The 27,326-nt window shown below is 40.1% G+C and overlaps 1 protein-coding gene and 1 pseudogene across 1 annotated transcript in view; both read left to right on the forward strand.

The window, feature by feature from the left end:
• The window catches only part of GRIN2B (glutamate ionotropic receptor NMDA type subunit 2B), a 413,753-nt gene that overhangs the window by 64,468 nt on the left and 321,959 nt on the right, over positions 1-27,326 (forward strand). The gene's annotated exons all lie outside the window — the stretch shown is intronic.
• Positions 11,236-11,689, forward strand: LOC144225246 (zinc finger protein 280D pseudogene; annotated as a pseudogene).

The following is a 27,326-nucleotide window of genomic DNA, read 5'->3' on the forward strand; positions in this document are numbered from 1 at the left end:
AATAAATAAACTTAAAAAAGAAATAAGATCAATTTTAAGAATTTAATGGCACATCAGAAAAATTTCCAGCTAGCCCACATTTACCTTGGTCATTGCTTTCCTCTTTCTTTTCGCCTGCATCACCCTGTCGTACTGTACTTTACAGCTGCTTTTACCATACTGACATTCCTCTGGTTAAATTCACTGTCATGTGGCGCCTCCTCTCTTTTTAAAGTACGGCTACACTTCCCAACATAGCCAGTTCACTCTAATGGGTCACCAGATCTCTCTCAAATCATTGGATCATCATCCTGTGGTGAGCTGGCTACCTGCAGCAGGGGTGTTAGGGTGTCTCTTCTAAGAAGTAGCAAACACCATTCACATATATGGTAGATTGCTGGGGCTTTGTAAGAAGCAGTGGTGGCCTTGATTGTGTTGGGAAGGAGAAATTCTTCTCTACTCATCAAGATTCTTCTAGCTGGTCTTAGAATTAAACTGACATGAGACCATGAGATTAACAAGAGAAAATCAAATTTAATATCATACCTATAGGGAATCCACACAGACCTGAGATTTCAAAGACAGTCAGGCAAAATGGGATATATTCACCATCCTGAACTGAGGAGAAGGGGGTAGGGGTCAGGGATTTGAAGGGAAGGGGACCAATTCACAGGCAGATGAAAAAGGGTAAATGTCTAGTAAATAAATGGTTGCTGGGCCTCAGAACCAACGGAACGTACAAAGGAATTTTAACAGGCTGACTCTGCCAAATTCCTTCCTGTCACCCCTAGTTCATATTATGTTGCAGTCATCTATGATGAGAGCTCTCTTCCTGGAGCAGGTTCTCTTATCTCAATTCCTTTTAGGCAGTTAGGCAAAACTCTTCCTGAGTCTCTTGGGCCTTGATTTTAGCTTGAAACAATCTGCATGCCAAACTGGCACATTTTGGGGTGGCCGGCCCTTAGCCCCTGCCATTAGGAGGGCCATGGGATTTTGTGTGCAGGACCCAATTTGGAGCCTTTTCATAATGGGGTGTGAGCCAAAGGAACACGATGTTCTTGGACTGTCTGCATGAATTTGGAAGAGAGCCAGGGGGGCCAGGAAAGACTGAGAAGAATGACAGGCTCCAAAATGAAATGGGGCCAGTTTTGGGGCTTGCCCCCAGTTTAGAAGGCTCATTTCATCCTCGGTGCTTTTGATCCCTTCCCACTTCTTCTTCCTGAAACGTTGCTGCCCTGTTTCTGTCCATTCTTACCTGGCATATTTCTCTCCATTCTTCCGTCCCGGCTCGAAGGCTACCTCTTGGTAAAGGCTTCCTCGCCTTTCCTGCGGCACGTGCTGCTGTACTCTCCGTGTTCCCAGACGGCTTGTGCGGACAAGGCCCTTCGTCCAGGCATTGCTCGTTTATAGATTTGTAACTGAGTTTGGAGCCGCGTTGTCATGAGTGCCTTCCTGGCATGTAGTGCAGACTAGAGAGATATTTATCAAATGAGCAGATGGGCTTTCCCTCCCACCCCCACCTCTTACTTGGGCCAGGGATTTTTTTTGTTTTGTTTTGTTTCTGTCTAGGGCAAGTGGCTGAGAACAATCCACACAACACTTTTAGCACCTTGTAATGAAGGTCACGAAAGTGCGCGAGGCTCACCGTTCCAAACAAGAGGATGAGTCTTCTCTCTCTCAGTCCCTTAGGGCCGAGCTCAGTTTGGCAAAGATGATAATTTGTGTATGATTTCAAACCTCACAAACTTTCTGATTTAAAATAAAAGCTAACTTAATATTCTTTATTGCTTCTTGGAATCTGATCTTGGCAAGATTCATGTAAGAAATACTCTGCAGTAATTCTTGTGGAATTTTGGCTCCGTGAAATTGAAATGCCAGGGGTCTCATTTTCAAAAAGACCCCCAGAGTTTTGCCCCTCATCTTAAGTCAGTGCACAGGCTTTTTGTTGTTGGCCGGAAAGCTCTGCCCTTTGGTGAGATACCCCACAAAATAATCCCACTGCAGGGCAAACCTTTACGGACGGTTAAAAGGACAGTTGCAATTTACCTACGTTCCCTCAACTACAGGGGAAATGTTGATTTTACCTGCATTTTAAAAACAAGTCTTCTAGTTGCCTTGTAATTGAAGGGCATTGGAAACAGCCTTGGAGCGACCTCATTTTCCTGCTCTACCAAGCTGCCCTTGATGGAGGTGGCAGCGGCCAAGTAGAGGTACCAGCCAGGTGGTTGGAAGGTTCAGATGTCTTGCTCCTCGGACGAGTGGCTGGAGTTAGCACTTTGGTAGAACTGGCAGTGGCTCTTAAGGCTCTGTTGTCCAGTACAAAGTACGGCAGCCACTGGTCATGGCTATTTACATTTAAATGAATTCAAATGAAGCGAAGTACCATTTCAGTTTCTCAGTTGCTGAGCTGCCTTTCAGGTGCTCACCGGCCACATGTGGCTGTTGTGTGGGACACTGCAGTTATGAATTGTCATCACTGCAGAAAGTGCTCTTGGGCAGTGCTGCTCCAAGGACCTGGAAGCCTATAATGTTACACCTGCAAGATGCCTGACTTTTCCAGAATGGCCAGGAGCAGTCCCGGGAGGTGCAGCTTAAAATAGAGAGGGAGGTCAGTGAATAGTGTTTGTTTGCCTGTGGCCAGGGCCTGGGTGATGCCTTTGGGTGCAACTACCACCGGGTTTGAAATATAGCTGGTGGAGAGTGAGGAAGTGGGGTGGCTGAGACTCAGACTGGAGTCTTAGTTCCTGTGTGACTAACACGCACCAGGACTTACATTGTTGGTCACTTTCACCTTTGTTACCTTCCTTCGGCCCCAAAGATAGTGGCTACTTGGCCGCTTTTTTTTTTTTTTAATGTTTTATTTATTTTTGAGAGAGAGAGATAGAGACAGCGTGAGCAGGGGAGGATCAGAGAGAGAGGGAGTCATAGAATCTGAAGACAGGCCCCAGGCTCTGAGCTGTCAGCACAGAGCCCGACACGGGGCTCTAACCCACAAACCATGAGATTATGACCTGAGCCAAAGTCGGACGCTTAACCGACTGAGCCACCCAGGTGCCCCTTTGGCTGCTTTTTACAGATGAGAAGACTGAGACTCAGAGAATTAAGTCCCATGTAAAAGGCCACGCAGTAGTAGGAACCCAGTGTTTCTAACTCTTAAGTTCAGTGCTTTTCTGGCCTTAGGGGTGGGGAGAGGGAGTAAGGAACAGATGGGCAAAGGACCATTAGTTAAAAGGGGAGACATTAATTTGGAAGAAATGCACCTGTTTGCTCCATCCAGCTGTCCCTTGGAGCCTGCTTAGTGCTCAACCACCTGCTTGGGGCCTTTTGTCAAGGGTTTGATGCTAAAGCAGATTTTTCTTCCACGGGAAGCTTAATGAACGGGATGAGGATCTTCTGAATCTAGAACCAAAGATGAAAATATGATAATAATTAGGTAGCAGTTATTGTTCAGTGTGCCTGTTTAGTGTTCTAAGTGTTTTGCACAAGTAACTCATGTAATCCGTAAAACTGGCCAGTGAGGTAGTTTTATTATTATTATTATCCCTCTTTTATGGTTAAAGCAGCTGAGGTTTGGAGAGAAAACGTATGCGGTCCAGGATCACACACGCACTGAGCCTGTGCCCTCAAGTATACAGCACTGGGTGGGAGGCTCAGGTGATGCTCTCCGGCGCCTTAAAGGTGGCTTCCTGCTAATCATATTAAATACATAGCTTCAATAGGAGGATTAATTCCTCACAATGTTGCTCACACTTCATTTCCTTTAATCACTAACCATATGAAAAGTAATTCACTCTGTCTTCTCGCTTTATGTATCACGCATTCCTCCTTTCTTCTTTAACCTCACCGTCTCCCTTCTCTTCCACTTTTCGCTTCCTCCCGTTTCGCCGTGAGTGGCAGGCGACCCCAGTGGGTTATAATTCACTGCATACAGTTAGTTGGTAAACTGCATCCAGAGTGAATGTCAGCCCGTGACGGAAGAGCCGCGTCCTCGGCTCCGTCTTCACGCCGCCCCGCCCCCATGCCCCCTGCGTTGGGGGGGGGGTGGGCACCGAGGGGCTGCCCACGGCCAGCACCCACCCCGGGGCGGATGCAGACGCTGCAGGGAGAGGTGGGCGGGGCTTCGTGCCTGCCCCCGGGTCGCCCAGGCCCTGGCCCCGCACGTCGGGCACCGTGTTCGCCTCTTCCGCAGCCCCGCCGGGTGGCGCGGAGCCTCACTGTCCAGACGGCACGCGGTCAAGCCCGCCCTTTTCCAGCTGAACGCTTTCTCCGCGACGAGGTGGAAAAACACCGGGAGCAGGTGAATGGAAGAGCCCCAGGTGAATGGGCACGCGGGTACCTTCCTCTGTGTGTCCCCAGCTCCTCCGCCTCCTGCGAGGGCGAGACCACGTGATCGCCCCCCGCCCCCCGCCCCCGACCCCCGGCGTCCTGTGCAAAGTCTTTGCCAGCACCCTGTTACTGCGGGGGTGCCTGTGTGTGCACTGGGGTGGACAGGGGCCTCAGGCCTCCGTCAGGAGTCCTGGCAGAAGATGATCTCTTCCCTCCGAGCCGTGGAACAGAGGGGACCCTCCGGAAAGTCGGAAGATAGGATTTTGGTTTACTGCCTGGTGTGAGCGGGTAGCAGTGAAGAACTGTGTAACGGATAGTAAATATTGATGGAAACTTTACAAAGGTTGTGAGTTGGTTCCTGGCTGTGAGGGCACAGTAGGCAGCTGAGACGAATTGACTCTTCGGATGGGTCGAGGCCCCCTTTCGGCTCCCTTCTGGGGGCTCCCCCCTCCCCCACTCCCGCCTCCAACTTCCACCAGGCTTTGGTGTTGAGGCTTGGCCTGCCCCTCCAGGCAGAACCAGCCGTGTGACCCGTCATTCGTTCCTTGAAAATAATCATTTTATTCTGTTTTAGACTCGTTATGTTTCGCTTATTTCGTATACGTTCTGTGCGAAGTGCTTAGATATCAAAAGGAACGGGCTACAGTTGTTTTCCAGAGGAGTTTCTGGTCTACCTGAGGAGACAGACGGGACCCGGCACAGTGTCCCAGGCTCCCGTGTGAGCACAGACAGGGGCCTGGGGGAGGAGGGCCAGCCCAGGGCCATGCAGGAAGGGTTCAAAATACCTTCGAAGTGAAGGCGGAACTTGAGCTGGCTAGATGAGGAGGGAAGCGCAGGCCGGCCCAGCTCAGCAGGAGCTAAGGCCCGAAGGAAGATTCGAGAAAGCATGACAGACTTGGAAATCTTCAAATAAAGGGCAGGAGGTTTGGAGTAGATGGGTTCCTGAGGGGTTGTGCCGTGAGAGGAGAATGAAAATTTATGGAAATGCAAACTGCAAGATCATTTTCTGTCACGGTAAGGGATTAATTCGATCTATATCCTGAGAGCTGTGGGAATCTACTGAAGAATCTTTAAACAGAGGGGCGACACCGTGAAATTTACATTTTATTAAAAAAAAAATTCCTCGGGAAACGATGTACTAGATTTGCTGAGTGGTGTGACATGGTGGCGAAGCTCGTGGAAAGGCCTTCGTGGTGGCCCTGGCCGGAAATGATGAAGGTCGGAGGCAGTGGCGGCAGGAAGATGAGATGGGGGGGGACCTGGGTAAAGGGATTAGCTATGAACAGGAGTGGGGGGGGGACCCACCTTGCCTGGGGTGGGAGAGAAGGGAGAGAGAAGTCTGTGTGTTGCTAGAATGATAGTATCCATGTATTCTTCCCATTTCATCAAATTAAGTCCAGTTCAGTTTTCTTCCTTGCACCTCACACCAAAGCATTATAATGGCATTGACTGTTGAAAATACTCTCTGGAAGAAATTTGGGGGTGTTTATTTGTGTGTCCTATCACTTTTATAAGGCTTCTAAGCTCTTCAAGGGAGGGCACACAACACATTTATCCATCTATTATGTGCTGCATTCAGCACACCAGGGATACTTAATAAGTATTTAATAATAATAAGATCTGAGCCCCAGGAGCATTATTATATTTGTCAGTGAAGGAATAAGTAGGTTTGGAAGCGGTTTGGCTAAGTTTAAGTTTTATAAGAAAAATCTCAGTTTGAACTTTTGAATGCATTAAAACCCATTCCTGAATTATAATATGAATGGCTTCTGCTCTTGGTTTTCCTCGGTAAATATTTTAGTTGCTTTAATTGGTGATTGTTTCCTACAATATAGGAGGTGGGATTTCTTTGTTGTTCAGTAACTTCTGACGATCAATCAACCTGTCTTTAAAATCAGAGCTTTTTACAAAGATGGTTGATGTTCCTCATTCTGGTTCCTGTTCTCTTTTCTGGTATTTGTAAACATCAGAATAGCTGTCCTTAGCTTGTGTCTTATTTGCAACATTCTTTTCTCTCTTGGGTGTCCTTCCTGGTCACGTTTATCTTTATTACTCCCGGGTGCTCCTCCGTACCTTAAGACCCTCTGCTTTTTCTCTTTTCTTCCTGATCTCTCCGGTCTCTGTCCCAGTTTAATGACCAGGAAGACGTCAGCCATCAGGCCATCGGATACAGCGTATTTTCACAATACATCAGTGCTGGGGGCCAGACCGTGCTGTGCCCCGGTCAGTTATGTTACATCTAGGTCATATTTTTCTCTGAGGCTTTGATAAGCCTGATCAGATAGTTTTAGTGGATTTTAAGAGCAAGAGTCAATATTTCCGGCCCTCCTCCTACATTTGGGCTTTGCATCATGAGGATACACAGCACACACCCAGTGGCCCTAACCAGAGGGTAGTGTTATCAGTAACCCTTGCAATATGAACATTAGGCTTTGGGGCTCCCTGTGTTGGATCCAGGGATCCTTACCAAAGAGGAGTTCCTATGAGTGGGTAGCATCTACTTGGGTTGTTTCACGGTCCGTCTTGGGTTTCCATATGGACTTCTACACATGTAAAAAGCAAGTCAGCTTTAATGCAGATCTGCGTCCCATGGCTTGTCTGTGCCATGGACTCTTCAGCTGCAAAATTTGCCCTTTGTGCTACTCAAGGATCAGTGGCTTTGACCTAGCTTAAGGAAGATAGAAGGAAAGAAGGAAGTAGTGTCTTTATGCTGCCTTCCTGGCGCCCGCTCTCGTTACGGAGTATGAGCCAGTGCCCGTTGATACTGTGGGCTGTGTGCACACGTGATCCCAAGGCTCCTTCTCCTGACCACTTCCCACTGCTTAGCGAGCATTTCTGGATTCCACTGAAGCGGTCCTTCTCTTGGAGCAATCTTGCAGTGTGCTTTGTGCTGTGCTCTTATCAGACCACTTTGAATGTCCTTTCCTCAATTCCAGGCAATCAGTGAATACACTGGGGTACATTTCGTGAGAAGTCTTAAGGAAGGTGACATGACTTGAAACAAGTCATATAAAAAACTGTAGAAGTAAGATGTGGTTTTTAACTTGTAGGAGAGATAGGGCGAGGCATTAGTTTTCTTCAAGTCTGTGAAATGTTGTCATGCGGAAGGGAATTAAAATTGTTCTAATGTGTCCCCAAGGAGCAGAACTAGGTGCGAGGTGAAGGGAGACATTCAATTCGTCATAGGGAAGGACTTTAGAGTGTGATCGTTAAGAATTTTTGTGGCAGGGGCACCTGGGTGGCTCAGTGGGTTAAGTGTCTGATGTCGGCTAGGGTCATGATCTCACGGTTTGTGAGTTCAAGCCCCGTGTTGGGCTCTGTGCTGACAGCTCAGAGCCTGGAGCCTGCTTCAGGTTCTGTGTCTCCCTCTCTCTCTGTCCCCCTGCTCACACTCTGTCTCTCTCTCAAAATAAACAAACATTAAAAAAAAGAATTTTTGTGGTGGAATCCAGCTTCTTGAATTTAAATCCAACATCTGGCGGTTACTAGCCATATAAAATTGGGTTAATTTTTTTAACCCTTCTAATCTTTAGTTTCCTCATCCATAAAATAGAGATAACATTAGTATCTATCTTAGGAATTGTTATGGTTGTCTAATGACATAGTGCCAGTTAAATGCTCTCTTATCATGATGCACAATGAATGCTTGATAATGCTGGCAATTATTAATGCGCTGGACTGTCTCAAGATTGTACATGGATTTAACAACTGTTTCCAATATTTCCTATTACTGTTGAGCATTATAACTTTTTTTTTCAAATTTGGAATTTTTTGGAATATTTGTGTGTGGTTTTCTTATGTTTTTCTTGGCTGAGGGAAATTGATAGAGAACTACATAGCTTCCAGAATAATTTAAATGGCATAGATTTCCTGTGAAGTTTAGGGAAAATACAATATACAGTGACATGAATTCAGTGGAGCATGGAGTCGAATGGATGAGGATGCCATTCTGACCTGGTGAAAGTTGAATTAAGATTTAAGAAAAATTTTTTAATGTTTATTTTTGAGAGAGAGAGCGAGAGTGAGAGATCGCATGCATGTGGAAGACAGAGGATCCAAAGTGGGCTCTATGCTGATGCAGGGCTCAAACTCATGAACCACGAAATCATGACCTGAGCCAAAGTCAGACGCTTAACCAACTGAGCTACCCAGATGCTCAAAGGATTTTTTTTAAATAAAGAAAAGAAATTTTAAGGTTTTAAAATATATTGTACACATTTCTGTGTAAAGCATTCATGGGCAGTAATAAGTAAAATAGCCATTTACTTTTGTAAAGACAAAGATGAATTACTTTATCCTGAATTTTAGGAAACACTGAGATAGTGAGATAATAAAGTCTATCATTTTTAATTTCTTGAATTCTTCTTTATACACTTAAAAATTGAGGCATCACATACAGTAAAGTGAACACACGTCAGTATATAGTTGGATGTGTTTTTACATATGTATACATCTGTGCACCCACCCCACAGATAAAGATATAATCCATTTCCAACAACCAGAGTTACCTCATGCCCTTTCTAAGTCTACTGAGACTTCTGTCAAGCTTAGATAAGTTGTACTTGTTCTTGAACTTGATATAAAGGAAATCCAGCAGTATGTACTCCAGTGTCTGGCGGCTCTTGCTCGACATCTTATCTGTGAGATTCTTTTGTATTGTTGCATGTAACTAGTTTATGTAAAAAGCTTCTTGTTTTCAAATGGCTTTCCATATTACAAATAAATCTTTGGAAGAGATGTGAGACTGGAGGGAGTCTTATACAACTTCATGCCCATGTCCTTTGATTTACAGTTGAAGCATCTGAACTAAAGATATTAAGTAATTTGCATAGATAACTAATGGCCAAGTAACATGTTCCCTTCACAGAGACAGATCTATTGCAAACATTATTCTCAGTAAGAGTCATGCACACAGTGTCTGAATTATGCATAGAAAGGGTGAATTATTTAAAATTACAAATTATTATGATACAAATTAATCCTGTTCGCTATGGAGCTGGCTTTTGGGTTGTATATACATTTTGACAATGGCCTTTTTGGAAGAGTTTGTTGTGATTACCCGGACAAGGAACTCATTGTACTCATGCCCATTCATACAAGTCAAAGAGCCTTATGTGCAATAAAACCAGAAGAGCTTCTACTGGAATAAATCTTAAATAAACACATTCTCTCTCTCTCTCTCTCCCTCTCGTGCAGATGTGCACGTGCAAACTCACGCACACATACATTCACAAGCACACATACACCACCTACAACAGACCACGTGAGAAGACCACGCATATCCTAGAATATAACCGTGCATCTCTATGTCCTCAAGTGGGTAATTGTCTCGCCACAACCTTACTGCTCCTGAAACTCAAAATGTTGTTCTTGAAATTGATAGAATGTAACAAAGCTGTATAATAAAGACATGGGAGTAGATGGAAGGGTGGTAAAGCCTTGCCCTTCGGTGGGCAATGGACTTAAAATTTTGACACTGAAGGATAGGAGGTACGGCCTGCACTGCCCATGGATTTGTGTGTAGCTAGGAGGCTATGTACAAGACTGAATGCGTTAAGTGACAGAAGTATAAAGAAATGCCATTTCTTCTTCAGGAATATGGCAGTCTGGCTAGTCAGCCTGACCCTCTGGCTAAAAACAAATTAAAATACTGGATAAAAAGCATCAAATTGCTATAAGAAAATAAGGGATCAGGAGGCTGAAATCCAAGACAGGGAAAAGCGGTGGGAACTCTATTTACCCACTGGAATTTACTGGCCTTCAAAATTGAGCTGCAGTTTTGATGGCCTGGCAGTAGAGGACAGAACACAAAACTTGGAATACAGTCTAAATGGGACGCCTAGGGAAACCCTCCCATGTTATGCTGGAATCTCTGAATTACAAATATAATACCTGCATCACATCCTCAGGAGAGCTGCCTTGAGGCTGAGCAGAAGGGGGCCGGAGGTGGGGCGGTGAATGAAAACCTGTCTCTGAGAAGCAGTAACCACAGACAGCTCAACCCATCAGAGTACTTAGGGCCCATATTTGCATACATGGGTGATCAAGAACCCCCTGGCAGGGAGTTTAGTTTGAGGTGCTTCTGGGTTCCTGGTTCTCCTAGGCACCTGGCAAAAACAAATGTTAACCTACTTTGAAGGAAGACACTGTCATCCCAGACTACCAGGACCCCGCTTCCCTGTCCATGCTCAAGCAGTACCATCAGAGATAACGAGCGTACAACAAAACCAGCGTGAACCAGAAGAGACACCATAGTGCAGAGAAAGACCAGCAAACTCCCCAGACTTTGGACTCATCAGACATTTATTATAGACAACTATCTTTATTGTGTTTAAAGAAGTCAAAGGCAAACCTAAAAATATCTCCAGGAACTAGGAAACTATAGGAGGTATTCTAGAAGATTCTTAAAGGAACCCATTAGGGATTTCAAGATTACTGCCTGGGGCTGACAGGGAGCAGGTGGGTACCCCTAGATGGACACCCCCAGCCAGGCAGGGCCATGGCCGCTGGCTTGTGGTCGGCTGCCGCCCTCCAGGACCTGTCCCACAGCCAGGTGCCCACACCCACTTCCTGTCGGTAGGAAGGAAGGGAGCAGGAGCCATGGAGACGGACCCCCAGCCTATGGCAGGAGGCAGAGCCAGCTCCAGGGGAATCTCGCCTCACCCATGTCTCAGCACACTGCTCTGCGATGGCAGCCCCTGTCGTCACCCAATTCCCAGGGAGTTTTCATGCACACCTTTCTCGTCTGCTGCCACCTTCTCAGAGAGCAGGCACTGCTCCTGGTTCAGTGCCTGGTACCTGCAAATTAAACCAGAATAAGACAAATTAATGGGAGCAAATGAAGGAAACTAAGATATGACGTAATGCCTTGCCTGAAGTCACAAGTAGTTAGTTAGGTGACAGTTTACAGAAGCTCAGCTCTACAAACTGATGGACTGCAACAGTTTTTAACCAAAAAGTTATTAAAAAATGGCAGAACTGTTAATGGGATGTGAAGAAGAGCTGGAACAATGGCAGAAGAAATTAAAAGAGATCGAAGATGATGACCATGAGCTGATCTATGTTGGAGAGATAGCAAGATAGCAAGTTCAAACCAGAAATTGCAAATGTTTTGAACAGGGTAAACCTCACGTCATATTTCAGGGGAATAAAGAATGACACACTTAGGTATTACTCCCACATTCAAGTCTACAAATCAGTACTGTGTGAACCCAACATCAAATCCAGTGGCTGACTCACCAGTAAATTTTCATCCTGAATCTAGATCTTTGGATAGTTCTGTTACTGTTCAGACTTTGTTTAGACCTGTGTTTCTAAAAGTACACAGCCATCTCAGGGATATATTGGATATTATTTATCATTATCAGCAAAATTTCTGGATTAACATGGTAGTCATCCAATATAATTGGATTAGGAAGTGTAATTGACATTAGACAGTGTTACCATTTTATGATAGCTCAACCAGGAACTTACTACCCAGCCTGTTCAGATAATATGCTTAAATTAGATAGTTACAGTATTGAAAATTGTGCTATCAAAACATGAATGGAAGTATAATCAGTTATGAAAATTGCATAATGGCCAAATATTTAAGATTGTTAAGCTGGGCCAAGTGTTCTTAGCTCTTAGTGTCAAAAATTGTTGAGAGGCTATTGTAGCATTTTATACTTAAGACATACCTTTATAGTTTAATTTCTTAAAAAAAACTTAAAAAGTAATTGTTAATGGTAACAGTTAATTAAAAAAATTTTTTTTAACTTGATTTCATTTTTGAGAGATGCAGAGAGACAGAGCATTAGTGGGGGAGGGGCAGAGAGAGAGGGAGACACAGAATCTGAAGCAGGTTCCAGGCTCTGAGCTGTCAACACAGAGATCGATGTGGAACTTGAACCCATGAACCATGAGATCATGACTTGAGCTGAAGGTGGATGCCAAACCAACTGAGCCACTCGGGAGCGCCAGCAACAGTTCATCTTTATCAAGCTATTAATATTTGTAAGGCTTTGTGCTAAATGCTACACATAAATTAATCTCATTTAATGTCTATGAATAGGCACTATTATTATTTTTGTTTTATGGTTGAGGAAGCTGAGGCTCATAGAGGTTCAATAATTCACTGAAAGTCACACAGCTGGCAAATGGTGATCAGGGATTTCAGTACAGACTAACTCAACAGTTTATGTGTGTATGCATACATAAATACATATATGTTATGTATAAATGCATGCTTTAAAAAACGTGGAAACATTGCCATAGGGCAACAGTTTTCAAAATCTAGTCTTCAGTCTCCTGGGGTTTTCCCAAGACTCTCTTGTAAATCTCTGTGGGAGACTGTCCTAATGATACAAAGATACTATTTGCCTTTTTCACCATGTTGATATTTGCACTGAGGATGCAAAAGCGATGGTGGCTAAACGGCTGTGCCTTCCTGTGAATCAGGACAGTGGTGCCAGCTATACTAGCAGTGTTTATATTAGTCACCACTGTGCACTCACAATAAAAAATATTCCAGTCACACTCCATTTCCTTGATGAAGTATTAAAATGTTATTGATTTGAACGCTCTACCCTTGAATATGTGTGCTTTAAAAATATTTTCTGTGATGAAATGGATCGTACGTATAAAGCTGTCTGAGGTATTGTGTTTGTCTTGAAGAAAAGCACTTGTGTGATTGGATTGTGAGCTCAACTATCACTTTTTATTTTTTAATTATTTTTTAATTTTTTTTAATGTTTTATTTATTTCTAGAAGAGAGAGAAAGACAGCGTGAGCAGGGGAGGGTCAGAGAGAGAGGGAATCACAGACTCCGAAACAGGCTCCCGGCTCTGAGCTGGCAGTCAGCACAGAGCCCGATGCGGGGCTCGAACCCACGAACCGCGAGATCATGACCTAAGTGAAAGTCGGACGCTTAACCGACTAAGCCACCCAGGCGCCCCTCAACTATCACTTTTTAAAAACAGCGATCATTTTGACTTGGAAAAGAAAGCACCAACTAGATCTTCTGGGAGCAAAAAATAAAATAACTGGAAGTAAGAACTCTTATGATTGATTTAGCAGCAGTTTTATATACAGAGGAAGAAGGAATTAGTGGACTAGAAGATAAATCAGAAGAATTATCCAGAAGGCAGCAGGAGAGCCCCTCCCCATTATCCCCTTTTGATAAAAAGAGAATGTAGAAGAGAGTTTAAAATACATGGAGGGTACAGTGAGAAGGTAAAGACCTTCTCCGCATACAGTCAGAATTCTAGGAGTGGTAAGAGAAAATAGGTAGAAGCAATATATTTAAAAAAAAAAAATAATGCCAGTGATCGCATACATAGATCCTATGGTCACATCAGAACGATAAAATGTTTAGTTTAACCAGAGTTACCTAACAGTTTTGAATATGTATATACCTAAAAACATGACCTTAAAATAGTTCTGTTTATCTGTGTTTATATTTATCTACATTATAAATCAGATTTAGAAGAAGAAAAGATCAAATGTACAGATTTGAGAGGTATAATGAGTACTAAGAAAAACAAATAAATTTATTTTTACTTTAGATTTCCAAATGACTTCTGCCTTAAAATGGTATCATAATATTACAGCAGAAAATCAACTACATAAAGAAAATTTTAAAAGAAGTCCTTAAAAAATGATAGGTTAGTATAAAGAAATGACCAGCAGACTAACTCCTGACTTCTCAATAGCAACACTAGAATCCAGAAGATAGTAGAAAGTTTATGTGCTGGAAGAAAATAACTAGTGCCTTAGAATTTCATAACAGTGAAAATATCTTTCAAGAATGAAGTACAAGTTTAAAATATCAAGCAAAATAAACCCTTGAATTTTAGTCACCAGCACTGAAGGACTTTCTGAAGGTTGTATTTTAAGCAGAAGGAACATGAGCTTAAGATAAAAGATCTGAGATGCACGCTGAAGAGCAAGTACTGAATCTAAATGAGTATTAACTATTTATAACAAAAATAAAAATGAATAATAGTGATAAATTCAAAATGGGAAAAGTGCATAACAAAAATATATAAATTAAGTATGGAGGGTGATGAGCCTAAACTGTCTTAAGATTCTTCTGCTTCCTGAGAGAGAGGTAAAGATGTTAACTTTAGGCTCTGATAAATCAAGTAGATATGTTTTAATTTCTCTTATAGCCATTAAAATGGTAGACTCTGAGTATAACTTACAATTAGCACATGGGAAGTACCAGTGACAAAAGTACTCAATCATCTAGGGGCGCCTGGGTGGCTTAGTCGGTTGAGCGTCCGACTTTCGCTTAGGTCATGATCTCGCGGTTCGTGGGTTCGAGCCCCGCGTCGGGCTCTGTGCTGACTGCCAGCTCGGAGCCTGGAGCCTGTTTCAGTCTGTGACTCCCTCTCTCTCCGACCCTCCCCTGCTCACGCTGTCTCTCTCTCTCTCCTAGAAATAAATAAAAATATTAAAAAAAAAAAAAGTACTCAATCATCTAAAAGAAGGGCAAGAAAGAGAAAAAGAAAAGAAACTCATGACAGGCAGGACAAATAGAAAACATAAGATAATAAATTTAAGCCCATTAATCACAGAAACTAAAAATGCTGTAATTACAAAAATAACTATCAGATTGGACTTAAAAAATCTAATGGTATGTTCTTTACAAGAGCCACATCTAAAACATAAGGATACTGATACTGAGTATAAAAAGCTGGAAAAATATATACCATGCAGTATTAACTAAAAGAATCCTGACATAGCTGTAATATCAGATATTAATAGACAGGTGGGTCACTTCAATGATTAAAACTTCAGTGTACTAAGGAGATATAAAACTTTAAGATTATGTGAGCCTAGTAACATGACCTTAAAATATATGATGTAAAAATTAATAGTTGCTGAAGGAAAAATAAAAACATTCATAATTATGATAGGAAGTTAAAAAAATACTTCTCTTTGTAGACAGATAAAACAAGCCAACAGTTATCTATATAGACATAGAAGATTTGACCAATGTGATGAACAAACCTGATATAACAGACATATGCAGAACGCTGCGGTAAAAAGTTACGGAGTACAAACTCTTTGTCAAGCGTATATGAGACATTTAAGAAATTGATCATTTACCAGAACTTAAGTCATATCTCTTTGGATTTCAAAGGACTGTAATCAAGGTGAGGAGACCTTATCCTTTCTGACCACAGTGTAATAATTAAGGTAGAAATTGGTAGCAAACGGATAACCAGAAAATCGTAGATATGTTAGGTAAATACCTTGTGTGTTAAAGGTGAAATTGTAGAAGTTAAGAAACTATTTTGAATTGAACAATAACAAATCAGTACATGTAGGGTGCAGATAAAACAGTCTTTAGAGAAAAATTTATAGTTTTTCTAGCTTGTATTTTTCAAAAAGGCTGAAAATTAGTAGACATTTGTTTCATGAAGTTAGATAAAGGGAAATAAGATAATCTAGAACACTGTGGACAGAAGGAAGGAATCAAGATTACAGCATAAATAAAAGAAAATGATAGTAAACATATATTCACAAAGTCTAAAGTTTTATTTTGAAAAACAAAATCTTATACACTTACAAACGTCCAGCAGTACTGGTCATGAAAGAGTGATAAAAGCCACATCTAGTAATTCTAAGGAACAACAAAGAGGATAACAGTATAAATGCCTCATAAAATAAAAAGATAAGTTATTATTAAAACTGTGTGCTGAAGAATTTGAAAATTTAGTTCGATAGAAAAAATTTTTTTTTATTTTTATTTATTTCTAGGAGAGAGAGAGAGACAGCGTGAGCAGGGGAGGGTCAGAGAGAGAGGGAGACACAGACTCTGAAATAGGCTCCAGGCTCCGAGCTGGCAGTCAGCACAGAGCCCAACGCGGGGCTCGAACCCACGAACCGCGAGATCATGACGTAAGCGAAAGTCGGATGCCCAACCGACTAAGCCACCCAGGCGCCCCGATAGAAGAATTTTTGGAAAGTAGAACTCACCAATACTGATTCACAAGTAAGTAGACAGCCTAAAGATTAGGGTAATTTTTAAAACATTTAATTGATAGTAAAAGAACTCTTCCTAAAAAGAAAATGTCAGGCTCAGAGGACTTCACTGCAAGTTTTGTCAACCATTAAAGGAAGAAAACTTTTATATAAACCTTCCAGAGAATATAAAAAGAGATGACAGTCCCTAGTTTGTTTGTTTTGGTTTGGTGTTTTATGTTTTTTAAAATGAGGCTCACGTAGTCTCAGTACCGAAACTCAGCATGGGAAATTGGTGGAGAAAAATTAGTCTTTTTAATAATTAATACCAGGGAAATTGAGCATCTATATTTTTTTAAAAAATGGAATTGGTCCCTCAATTGTTAGCACATACAAAAGTCAATTCTAGGTGGACTTGAGAGGTAAATGTGAAAGGCAAAACTATAAACCTCATAGATGCTAGAAGGGTATCTCATGAGCTTGGAATAGGAAACTTTTTTGAAGTAAAGCAAAATATTTCTAATAATAAAGAGCAAGTTTGATATGTTCAACTACATTAAATTTGCCATTTTTTATCATTACACAGTAAAGATACTGAAAAGACAGAGAGTGGTTAGGTATGTTTATAAGATATATAGCTGACAAAAGACTTATAATTACAATTGATTGCACTGTTCAGTATGGCTGTCAGTAGCCATGTGTGGCTATTTAAATAAAAGTGAGATTAAATTAAAATTTCCAAACAATTCTTTAGTCACATTTCAACTGCTCATTAGCCACTTGTGACTACTGGCTACCGTTTTGGATAGTACTGACTTCGATTTTTAAAAAAAATATGTATCCAGAATATACAAAGTACAGTGTCTCTCTATATAAAGTGTTTGTAATTTATAAAGAAATGAATATTCTTGTATAAATGAATGAGTATAAAGTTGTCAACTTGGAAGTGAAGTGGATAGTAAAAAGGCTTTAATAGAAGCCCTTCCCAGAAGGGGCTGTCTAAATGGCTAGTAGACATACAGAAAGATGTAACCTCATTAGGGAGCAGAAGAATACAAATTACAACCATTACAAGTTGCCACAATATTTTCAACTATTTACACAAATTAGCAATACCAAGTGTTGGTAAGAATGTAGATTAAGAGAAACTCCACTGCTTGTGGAGGTATGATTGGCCTGATTTGAAAAAGTAGTTGGGCATTATCTATTGGGTTTGAAATATATGAGTTTGAAATTCATAGGCAAGATATATATGTGTATATACATACATATATCCCCTGTGAATACTGACACGTAGGTTAAAAATCTTAGAGAATGTCATGCATGATTGTACCAGGTCTTGGACAAGAAATGACATGGCAGAATAGCTCCAAACTGGAATTGACCCAAAAGTCTGATGTACATTTCAGTGTAGATAAATAAATTGGAAGTACGATCATAGAATGGAACAGTATATAGCGATTGAGGTAAACGAATCGCAGCTGCACCCAACACCATGGCTAAATCTCACAAGTGTGATATAGAGTAAAAGGAGCACCATGGGAAATAATACATATGGTATGAATCTATTTATGTAATGTTATAAAACAAATAACTAAACCATACTACTTAGGGATGTGTCGTTAGGTGAAAATTATAAAGCAAAGGAAGAAAATGATTAGTATAATACTCAGTAGGGGTGGTGGTTTCTTCTGTTGGAAAGGGAAAAACTTGTAACAAGGGAAGGGCACACAGGGGTCTTTGGGAAGAGTTCTGTTATTTTTTTTGTTCTGGGTGGTAATAATAGCTATTTGCTCTAGAATTATTTGGAAGAATGAGTATTTGGAAGAGTGAGTACATAAATATTTTATGAGCTTCTTATATGAATATTCCACAATAATAAAAAAAAAGGGAAGCTTTGAGCTGCTTATATTTCCTTGAGTATATTTGAAAAGGCGTTATAGGAGAGGGATATTTAATGAGAGTTATATGAATACACTCAGCAAATTGGGAGAGGGAAAGATGACTCTAAGATTGGAACATGGTGAAAACAGCATGGAACTCGGAAGACATACCTGTTTGAGTCCTATCCATCCTTTAGGGGAAGGTGGGAAATTGATGGGAAATAAGGCTGTTACAGGTTAGGTATATATCCTGTGAGATTTTCCTAGACTGGAAACTTTTTTGAAATTATTATTCAATTAAAAAAAGATAAAATAGGGGCGCCTGGATGGCTTAGTCGGTTAAGCATCCGACTTTCGCTTAGGTCATGATCTCGCGGTTCGTGGGTTTGAGCCCCGCGTTGGGCTCTGTGCTGACTGCCAGCTCAGAGCCTGGAGCCTGTTTCAGTCTATGACTCCTTCTCTCTCTGACCCTCCCCTGCTCACGCTGTCTCTCTCTCTCTCCCAGAAAAAAAAAAAAACATTAAAAAAAAAAGATAAAAGACCTTTTTGTAGATATATCGTCTTCCACCAAGCATGTCTGTGCTTTTCTTTCTTGAAAGAAAACATAACCCTAGTTATGGCCCCATGAACATCTGACAGAATAAGAAAAAATTTCAGTATCTTAACATGCTATTCTTTGTCTATATCACCTAACAGGATATGGGTAATTGGCAGTTTCTCCATTTGATTTACTTAATTACAGATGAATCATTTGGCCAACTTACTATTTTGACGTCGAAACAATCATATCTAACATTTATAGATTTTTTAATTTGTGTCTGGCACTTTCAACAACTGTGCTATGTTGCCTAGAAGAACTTCTTGGGGCAAAAGGAGACACCCCTCTGGACGTTCCTGCCTATTTTCATTTGGATTGAACATTGGCTTACGTAAGCCACCTCCCCAATTGTCCTGAGACTAAACACTCTTGAAGTTGGCACTGACCCACTTACTTTTGCCGGGTCACATCATAGAGTCTGGTCTTATTTCTACTGAACATTATCCTTTTTCTTTCTTTTTACTTTTATCTTTTATTATTTTTTTTTTTTTTACTTTGAAAGAGTTAGGGCCGTGCACAAGTTAGTATTATGTGTCAGTTTAATTAATGTAGTCTTGATTCTAGCATCCAAGTCTTTAATAACCTATTTTGCATTGAGTCCGACAGTACTGGGCTCTAAATTTGCCTTCACCTTATAAGCTGATTTGACGTGAGGCAAATTATTGGATTCTCTGAATTTTAACTTCCCTCCTCTATAAAACGAGGAAAATAATTCTAACAGAAGACTAGCACAGTATCTAATAACACCTAATTCTCAGTAAGTAGTGGTAACAGTAATAAATAGTAGTAATAGTAGTGATTGTTATTATTTGCACTAGGGAATATACCAGGAAATGCAATGGGCAGATAAGGAAGAACTACATTTGTGCTCTGTCTCTTGAATTTTCCCCACACCCAGAAAGCAGGATGATCTTGCCATGTAGTGGTCATACAGTGGCAACAAAGGGTTCTCTCCCCTGTGGTTAAAAGCACCAGCCTGGGAATCTGGTAGGCCTGGGTTCAAATCCTTCCTCTGCCATTTATTCCTGTGTGACCTTTGGCTAGTAACTTAACCTATCTCTCAAAAGCTCTGAATATTAAATACAATTACATGTATAAAAGGCATAGCATTGTGGCTGACACATATTCAATAAATCATGATCTAGTCTTATTGTTGCCTTGGGTACAGTCCTAGTAATCAAGAATATTAGGAGCTAGAAATAATGAACTGAAAAAAATCCCTTTATCTCAGTATCTGACCCTGATGAGTCCCATTTGCAGCTTGTGGATTTGATTAGCTCAGAAAGGAGAGAGTAACACAGGCAACTCTTGTGTATATTTATTGTCATTTCTTTCCCATCTCTCATCTTAACCTTCATTGAAAACAAACCTTATTGGCAAAGCCAGGGCAGTTTAAGATAGCTCTTTCTTTATTATGAAAAGGGGGGGGGGGTTAGGAAGATGAATAAGGACCACATTATTTATTGATGTTTATTGTGGTAAAAAGCACACAACATAAAATTTATCATGTTAATTATTTTGAAGTTTGCAGTACAGTAGTATTAACTATCGCCACATAGATGAGCAACAGATCTCTAGAACTTTCTCATCATGTGAAACTGAAACTCTGTACTCCTTGAAGGACAAACTCTCCTCACTTCCCCCAGCCCCTGGCAACTACCATTCTAATAGTCTGAATCATTGTCTTTTGGCAACTCGTTTATTTCACTGAGCATAACGTCCTCAAGGTGTATCCATAGTGTAGAATATAGGACGATTTCTTTAGTTTGGTAGGCCCATTTGTAATTTTTAAAGGAGCTACTGTACTGTTTTTCTTAGGGCTGCACCATTTTACATTCTCACCACCAGTGCAGAATAGTAGACATCAGTCCCAATTTCTCCACATCCTTGCCAACACTATCACTTATTATTGTTATTAGTATTATCATATTAATTATTTTATAATAACCATCCTAATGGGTATAAGGTGAAAACTCATTATAGTTCTGATTTGTATTTACCCAATGATTAGTGATGTTGAATGTCTTTCATATCCTTGTAGGTCATTTGTAGATCTTCTTTGGAGCAACGTGTACTCAAGTCTTTTTTGCATTTTTAATTGAGTTATTTTTGTTGTTGTTGTTGTTGAGTTCCAGAGGTTCTTTATATATTATAGATGTATATCTGTAAATATTTTCTCCTATTCCATAGGTTGCCTTAACTCTGTTGATTGTTTCCTTTGTTGCACAGTTTTCCACTTTGATGTAGCCCCATTTGTCTATTTTTCCTTTTGTGGCCTGTATTTTTGGTGTCATATCCAAGAAGTCATTTCTAACTCTAATGTCATGAAATGTTTCTCCTTAATGTATTTGAAAATCAAGAAGTGTGAGGCCCCCAGCTTTGTCTTTTGTTTCTCAAGATTCTTTTGGCTCTTTCAAATCCTTTGAGACCCCATACAATTTTAGGATAGTTTTCTATTTCTGCAAAAAGAAATATGCCATTGGGATTTTGATAGAGATTGCAGTGAGTCTGTAGGTTGCTTTGTGTAGATGTTTTAACAGTGCTCTAGGTCTTTTGAACCATGAACATGGCATTCTTTCCCTTTATTTGTGTTTTCTTTAATTTCTTTCAGGAATATTTTGTAGTTCTCAGTGTACAAGTCTTTCTCTCCTTGGTTAAGTTTATTCCTAAACATTTTATAAAATTTGGTGTTATTGTAAATGGGATTATTATCTTAATTTCCTTTTCAGCTTCTTTTTGTGTGTTCATTTTTTATTCTACAACTTTGCTGAATTCACTTATTAGTTATAACAGTTTTTCTGTGGAATCTTTAGGGTTTTCTTATGTACGATCATGCCGTCTATGAACAGAGATATTTTTGCTTCTTTTCAAATTTGGATGCCTTTCATTTATTTTTCTTGCCTAATTACTCTGACTAGCATTTCTACTATATTGAGTAGAAGTGACAAGAGTAGGAATCATTGCCTTGTTCCCGATCATAGAGGAAAGCCTTTCAGTTTTTTACAATTGAGTACGATGTTAGCTGTGAGTTTGGTATTTATGTTGAGGTAGGTTTTTTTTTTCTATGTCTAGTTTCATGAGTGTTTTTATCTTGAAAGAGTGTTGAATTTTGTCAAATTCTTTTCTGCTTTTATTGAGATGATCATTGATTTTTGTCTCATTCTATTAATGTGGTTTATTATAGAGACTGACTTTTGTGTTGAACCACTTTTGCATTACAAGAATAAATCCCCCTTGGGCATGGCATATAATTCTTTTAATGTGCTTATTTGGTATGTTAGATTTTGCTAAGGATTTTTGCATCAGCGTTCATCAGAAATATTGGTCTGTAGGTTTCTTTTCTTGCAGGATGTTTGTCTGGTCTTGGTGTCAAGGTTAATGCCGGCCACATGAGTTTGGAAATATTTCCTCTTCAGTTTTTGGGAAGAGTTTGAGAAGGATTGGGGTTAATTCTTCTTTAAATGTTTGCTAGAATTCACCAGTGAAGCCATCTGGTTTTTCTTTGTTTAGAAGTTTTTGACTGTTGATTTAGTCTCCTTACTAGTTATAGGTCTGTTCATACTTTTTATTTCTTCATGATTATGTGTTGATAGGCTGTGTATTTCTAAGAATTTATCCATTTCTCTTAGATTTTCTGATTTGTGAGTGTATATTTATTCATAGTAGTCTCTAATGATAATATTTATTTCTGTGACATAAATTATAATGCCTCCTCTTATTTCTTAAAAAATTTTTTTTGATATTTATTTTTGAGAGAGAGGGAAAAAGAATGTGAACGGGGGAGGGGCAGAGAGCGAGGCAGACAGAATGCAAAGCAGGCTCCAGGCTCTGAGCTGTCAGCACAGAGCACTGCACAGGGCTTGAACTTATGAACCATGACCTCATGATCTGAGCCAAAGTCACACATTTAACTGACTGAGGCACCGAGACACCCCATCTCTTCTTTTATTTCTAATGTTTGTTATTTGTGTTTCTTTTTTTCATAATCTACCTAAGGATTTTCAATTTCATTTATCTTTTCAAAAAATAGCTCTTAATTTAATTGCAATTTTTCTATTTTTATGTTCTCTATTTGATTTCTGCTCTAGTCTTCATTATATCCTGTTATCTGCTAACTTTGGGTTTCGTTTGCTCTGTTTTTCCTAGTTCCTTGAAGGGTAAACTTAGGCTGTTGATTTGAGATCTTTCTTCCTTTTTAATATAAGTGTTTGCCACAATAAATTTCCCTCTAAATATGGCTTTTACTATATCTCATAAGTTTTGGCATGTTGTGTTTTTGTTTTCAGTAAGGACAAAGTTAAAATAATCTGGGCCCAGGACATAATTCTTCAGTAGAACTAAATAATTTAGCCATACTTAATTATTGTTATTTTCCCAGTAAAGATTTGCTCTCATACATCTGCCATCTTTTGATCATCTATCTAATATCTATCTATCTATCTATCTATCTATCTGTCTGTCCATCTGTCTTATCTATCTATCTATCTATCTATCTCTGGAATGGACCTTCAAGATTACCTAGTACAACGTCCTTATTTTCCAGAAGGGAAATCTAGGCCCAGAGAGATAATTGCCTTGCCTGAGATCTCCTAGCCACTGACTTCCAAAGATTTAAGGGCTCTGATTCAGTGGAAGAGCCTACACTTCCTATAGACTGAAAACAGACTTAGGACTCACAAGGCTTCAGGAGACCTTTCTTGGGAAATGATAAGTAAGGAGGCTAATATTTTAATTTGTTTCTTGTCAAATATTAAAGATTTGGGATTCCCTTAGCTGATCATTTTTGTATTCTTCATTCCATAGTGGTTTTTCTCGCCTCTGTGCCTGCTTGTTTGTAACTTCTGGCTTTACTGGTGCAGTGGGGGTGGGGATGGCGAATCTTTGATTTAGAGCAGGCTCACAAAACATGGTGGCGCGATTTGGATAGTTTCTACAGAAACAGGTCCCCTTGCTGGTCTGGGGCTCTGATTTCCCTGCATGAAAGAGGCAGGAGGGAGGCTGATTAACCTGAGAAGCTCTGAGGAAAGATGCTCTGTCAACGAGAAACTTTTCTGATCCATCAGACTTTTCCCTAGTTCTCGTCTGTTTCTCAAGAGAGTTGCAGGAAGGTGGGAGGTGGCAGAATGATGCTTCTTTGTAGGGCAATCACAAAGAGCAAGGGATGGAGGAATTTCAGCATTGGCAATATTTTAAATAAGCCACATCCTCCTCATCATAATCATTATCACAAAGAGCATCTGTTGTGAGGGTATTTTTCTAGGTGCTTTACATGCATTATCTCATTTAATTTTCACAAGAGTTCTGCAAGGTAGGTCTTATCTCCACTTTACAGATGAGAAAACTGTGGCTCAGAAAGGTTAAACAGTTTATCCAAGGTCACTCAGCTAGCGTATGTCAAAGCCAGGATGGCTCTGTCTACAGTCGTTGCTCTAGGGTGAAGTTTGTAAATGTGTCATCTGCCTTGCCCATAAAGTGATCATAGTCTTCATATATGGAGTCCTGAAGGCCCTCTCATACACATCTTATATTCTGGACTTTTCTTTTCCAAGGACTTCACTTGTCCACAGAGCCATGAGATCACCATGTGAGTCTAATTTAAAAAATGGAGTGGACTTTTAAAATCGGACTTAGGGAAATGATTGCATGTAGTTATAGTTTACCTTCATTTCGGAGATGAATTTCAAAGTTTACAAGCACCATTATGGCCTCGGTGATAGTTTTCTTAAGTCATTCATATTCTCATACCTTTATTGGACTCTTTGCATGCCCTTACTGGCCAGTGGCGATGCTGCAGACCTTCCGAAGGACTAACCTCATTGCTTTGCTATTGTCATTGGACACCCTATCTACTTCTTGATTCTTTTCCAAATGCCTGCCTTGATCTTTAATTACCGTCCTCCACGGACTTGTCAGAGCCAAGCTCATCCTGCACCTTACCTCCGTCAGCCCTGCGCTCCTGTCCCGTCTCCTCACTATTACTCATGTTCCTTGGCCCCACCCTGCTCCTCTCAGCTCCTAGGTTACTGCCAGTTAAAGGAGCCTCTGCAGTGGTAGAGCCCTCTGCTACACTCCATCTCTCCTCTGAAATCACACTCTAATCCTGTTTGCCTACATCATTTTCTACTTTATCATCAACATTAAGCTTCTGTATGTAGAAGATATTAGCATATGGAATTTGCCTAAGTAACACAGATGAAACATACACCATGCATATTATAACACAGACACATACATTTGGTAAAAACCCACTGGGTATAAAAGGGAGTTAAGGTGTTCTGCCCAAGTGACTGAAGTCTTGATTTAGTCAGTATCGGCTACATAGAATATTATCCTGATGAATAGGCACAAGGATCTTAAGCTAAGACACCTCTTTAGATCCCCAAATTAGAGGAACTGATGTAGCCTGAAAAACATCTGAAGAGCTACATTTAAAAACTTTTTCTGAAGCCCTCAGATAATAAGCTTAATAAGTCACCTTGAAATACTTCGCATGTGCTAACCACAGCCACCAAGAATCACAAAGCAGCCTAGTGTTGTACAAGAGCTGTAAAATATTTATAGTCTGCCGAGTTCAGTTTACATTATTAATTCACTTTACTGTCATTTCTCAGGAGCTTCTGAAATTCTTGGCCTTTGAAATTTTGGAAAAGAGCTGTTTTGATCGTAGCACACCAACAAAACAAATACTGCTGTAGCCTCTACTTTCAGTTTCTTCTGCTAATTGAGCGATTAGCGACCACCCAGGACAGTTATTCACAGATCAAAGAGCTCAGCCACCCACTTTTCAACAGCTTTTGAAGTCCTTCCCTTAATACAAAATGGTTCAAGTGAAGGTGTTCATTTCCTGGGTAGGGTAAGAGCCAGGAGTTACTGCAACTTTATTTCAACTTTCCAGTGTCTTACCGTCCTAGTAGAGAGATATAAACTTGGCGATGTAAATTAGTTGGGAGAAACTGGTAGGCCAGCCACACTGGCTTTGCGGCTAGCTGGCCACAAGACCCTGAAGCAATTTCTTAGCCTCCTAATTTATTCAGTCCTCTGTTTTTTCCTCTAGCAAGAGAGAGAGTTGAACTAAACCAAACTGTACAACCCTCAGTTGCTGTTATAATCTTTATGATGTGTCTACCTGGTGCACACACATTCACAGTATTTACACAGCGTACATGTGCCTTTATATGCACACAAAAGAGGGGCAGCACTTTAAATAAACTTGATAACTCAGAATTAGATCATGACTCTCACTTTATAGAAATGATTCTTTCCAGAATGATTCATTATGTGATTCCTTTAAGTCAGAAGTAGGAAGTATCTGACCCTAGACAGATTTATGCTCTTAACTTATTTTTATTCAGCTAACAGGGTAAGTATTTCATATACTTGTAATTGCTAAATCACAACATGGCTTTAAACGGTTTAGTGGCAGTACCTAAAAGGGCACAGGGAGAGGCTGATACTCCATTAATTTCTCGTCTTATTTTGGTTTTATTCTTCTTCCCTTTATCTTTTCCTATTAAGTGATTGGCACAGATATTTGAAATATATGCATTATATAACTTTAACGACTTTTTTTTTTCTGATTGAAAGTAACACATGCTCATTGTGTAGTATTTGGAAAAAAGGAAAACATTGGCCAAAAGAAGAAAAAAGTCACTCAGATTCTTACAAAAGTAATTATTGTTCACTTTTGTTGTATTTTCTACCAGCATTTTTCTATTCCTTTTATGTAGATTGCATCATACCCCTTTCTGTGGTGCTTTTTAATTTAACACCACAGCATAAGGGGTTTCTATGTTATTAAAAATTCTTGGTAAACATAACATAATTTTTTCGGTTATTTAGCATTCTGTCATATAGCTATAGCATAATTTACTTAGCCACCTTCTTACTGTCGGCCATTTAATTACTTCCAGTTTTTCACTATTATAAATGAAGCTGCAGTGAACGTTTTGGTGTATAAAGCTTTTCTGTCTGTTTTTTACATTATTTCCTTAGGATAGATTCCCAGAAATTGAATTTACAGGGTCAAAGGTAGGGACATTTTTAAGGCTCTTGATCTATGGAGCCAAATGGCTTTTCCAAAATGGTTTTTATCAATTTATACTCCCTGTACTAATATGTGAGAGTGCTTTTTTCTACCGCATCCTTGTCTACTCCCTTCTAAAAAAACTAAATAAATAGGCTTTACGATTTGATAGGTAAAAATTATACGCTATCGCTAATTTTTATTTCTGTAATTACCAGCGATATTGAGCAATTTTCTATGTTTGTTAAACATTCGTAATTTCTCTCTTGCAAATCTTCTGCTTATATCTGCAGTATATTTTCAATTGCTTGTTTTATATATATGAATAGAATTTTGTGTCATCAGTATATAAATCACATGAACACAAATCTCCCTCTTCCTTTAAACATGTGGTGTTAAGTTGCTTTTTGGGTTTTTCTTGGTTGATTTTCTTATATTGGCCATTCGTTTCTCAAAACTGTAGTTTTATATAGCAAGCTGTCATGGTGTGCTTCTGAGTAGATGGCTTTCAAATATCTGAGTTTTACGTATAGCTTTTCAGGCACACGTCTATTAAAGTGAAATA

Source organism: Crocuta crocuta, unplaced genomic scaffold, assembly GCF_008692635.1.
Source record: "Crocuta crocuta isolate KB4526 unplaced genomic scaffold, BGI_CrCroc_1.0 scaffold262, whole genome shotgun sequence".
NCBI lineage: Eukaryota > Metazoa > Chordata > Mammalia > Carnivora > Hyaenidae > Crocuta > Crocuta crocuta.